The sequence below is a fragment of the Aethalodelphis obliquidens genome, unplaced genomic scaffold, assembly GCF_003676395.1.
Source record: "Aethalodelphis obliquidens isolate GAN/ISIS:26980383/991018 unplaced genomic scaffold, ASM367639v1 scaffold54, whole genome shotgun sequence".
NCBI lineage: Eukaryota > Metazoa > Chordata > Mammalia > Artiodactyla > Delphinidae > Aethalodelphis > Aethalodelphis obliquidens.
The window spans coordinates 13,949,302-13,952,304 of record NW_020837998.1 but is presented as its reverse complement, the minus strand read 5'-3'; the positions used below and the strand labels follow the sequence as shown (position 1 = coordinate 13,952,304).

The 3,003-nt window shown below is 36.6% G+C and overlaps 1 pseudogene; it reads right to left on the bottom strand.

Annotated features, from left to right (window-relative positions):
• Positions 1-724: 724 nt before the first annotated feature.
• On the bottom strand, positions 725-1,794 carry LOC113609074 (heterogeneous nuclear ribonucleoprotein D-like pseudogene; annotated as a pseudogene).
• Between the last annotated feature and the right edge of the window lie 1,209 nt (positions 1,795-3,003).

Below are 3,003 nucleotides of genomic sequence, written 5' to 3'. Positions count from 1 at the left end.
CTGTGACATAATACCAACAGAATAGTATACAATTAATTTACTCATCCACTACGTCATATATTTTAATCTAACTTTTGTTCAAATTTTAGTAACTTCATACCTATTTGCCAAAATCCTTGTGTTAAATGTAACTACATCTGATATTCTTAAACTGTGGCTCCTATAACACAGTTCAAGTGTTTTTTCCCCTGGGTATATTTAGACAGTTTAATCAAGAAAACAAAGTTATGGTATTATGATTAGCCAAAGCTCTTTCTAGCAGACCACTGAATACAGCAAGTCATAACAAATGCCTTTCCAGAGACGAGAGCAAAGCAAAATATTTTCTATTCATAAAAAGAGCTACCAGCATGCTTTGTGCCATTAAAAAGTTACTTTTCAAAATATAACCAGAAGACTTATGGTCTACTAGAAAGCTTCCACTCATCACAACACTATAACTACGCCACAGAAACTTTCATGACAAAGTCTCCAGATATACAAAGAGAAAACAACATTACTTAAAGGTATGTGGAAGCCTCAGTTAACAGGGAAATGAAGCCTTAGAACACAGAATACATCTAACAAAAAGAGAACAGAGTAGACACTGTAGCTGGCTATTTGTAAAGGACCACAGTTTCTCCCTATGAATCAACACTCCCTACAAAATAAACTGTGCCTTAATTATTGCTTATTTAAAATTACACTTTTACAGGGCTATTTAGTACCTGACACAGAAAAACAATCACATAAGGAAGAATTTATTTGAGGTTTAACATGAAATCATACAAATAAAATTTGTATAAACACAAATCCACGTCGAGTCATAACACAGATAGCAAAAGACAAAGTAAAAACAAAAACTAATTGGCGGCTATATACAGTTGGACACAGTTGTGTCTTGTACACTAGAAAGTCTTTTACAAAATAATCATCTTAGATCAACAGAAGACCAATCTTCAATGTCATCCTGCAAGATGGGTTACTTTAGCAATCTCTTCCTGTTTTCTCCAACGTCCCCTTTTAGTATGGCTGGTAATTATTTTGGTGATTGCCACCCCCTCGAGATGCCTTGCCATAAGTGCTCTGTTGGCCTCGGCCACGACCCCTAGTACCACCTCGTCCACCAGCTGCAGCACCTCTTCCTCCTTTTTGTCGTTGCTGTTGCTGCCTATATACCTCTTTGGGTTGTGCAACTTTGATTTCACACTTCCCAGAACCAATTTGATGGTATCTGCTTTCTAACAATTTCTTTACTGGCTCTTCGTCTGTATATGTAATAAAACAAAATCCTCTTCTTTCATTTGTTTTTGTATCCATGGGAAGTTCAATATTTTCAATCTCTCCAAAGGCTCCAAAATATTCTTTAATTTGTTCTTCTGAAGTATCTGGGCTCAATCCACCCACAAAAACCTTTTTAGGGGGTTCCTTCCCTTTTAAAGCTTTGGCTCTTTTAGGGTCTATCAATTTGCCATCCAGCTTGTGTTCTTTCATTTCCAAAACCTTATCAACACTAGCAGCATCTTTGAAAAGCACAAATCCAAATCCTCTTGATCTTCCAGTGACTGGATCTGTTTTAATTGTACAGTCTACAACTTCCCCAAATCGAGACAAATATTCAGTCAGATCTTTCTTGCTTGTATCCCAGCTCAGGCCTCCAATAAACATTTCACCGTCATCCTGCTGATTCTTGCTCGCGTTGATCTTAGATCCCTCTGCAAATTCCTCTATGTTGCTGTACTCGTTCATGTCTTCCATAGCGGCTGAGTTATCGGCCGGGAGGCACTGGCATGCAATCCGTGTCGCTGCAGCAGCGGCGGCAGAACGTTGTATGGAGCTGGATTTAAAATGGCGGCGGAAGAGCTGGAATAGTCTTTAATTGCATTTCTATAAGATATACTTTGATCAAATACAGCTTCCAAAGTAGGAAAAACTTTTCTATCTCTTTTCCCCTTTGTGGGTTTTCAATGAAAATTCTACAAATTTTCTATCATTTTACATGCCAAACCTTTTTAAGACAGACATCAGAATCTAAATTTTACCAAAGAGAGAATCAAGAGGCAAAGTATTTAAGTGACTTCCAAGGTCGTACAATTCACTAATGATGAACCTAAAACTAGAAGCAATAGAAGGACTCCTTAACATCCAGCCTCCAGCTCTGTGCACCAAATCTATTTAGATAAGCTAATATTCTTCCTGGCAAGCTGAAAAATGTTGCATTCCTGTTATATACTTTAAAATGGACTTTAATTCACATGTACTATTATGCTCCTTGGGAAGATATCCTCTTGAGTATTATAAAAATAAAGCATTAATGATTCTGGTCAACAGTATATTCTGTTAAACACGATTGCCCATCGTCTTAATCAGATCAGGCTGCTATATAACAAAAATACCACAGACTGGGTGGCTTTAAAAAACAAATTTACTTCTCACAATTCTGAAGGCTAAAAGTCCAAGATCAGGGTGCCAGCATGGGTCCTCTTCCTAGCTTGTAGACAGCTGCCTTCTTGCTGGATCTTCACACAGTGGAGAGAAAGACTGTATCTCTCTTGTCTCATCTTATAAAGGCACTAATCCCATTAATGGGAGCGCCACCCTTACAATTGAATTACCTCCCAAAGGTCCCATCTCCAAACACCATCACATTGGGGGTTAGGGCTTCAACATATGAATCTGAGGGAAACAAACATTCAGTCCATAGCATCCATCTTTAATAGAAACAGATTTTTTTTACATGACAGAAACAGAGGCTCTCTATATTAAAAAACCTAATAATTTAAACAAAGTGAAAAGTAGTATCAACTGAAAAAAATCTTAAAAATATAATACTAATTTTAGAGAATATTTTTTCTTCTATCTAGTAAACCATTTTGTGATAAAAAATGTATCTGATATAAAGAGAATTTCTACTATGTTAATAAAAGTTATGTGAGGCACCATAGACTTATCTACTTTTCTTTCCAGATTGTCCCCCAAGACCAAAGGAGAAGTTATGATAAAAAGAAAAATAAAATGTTAGAA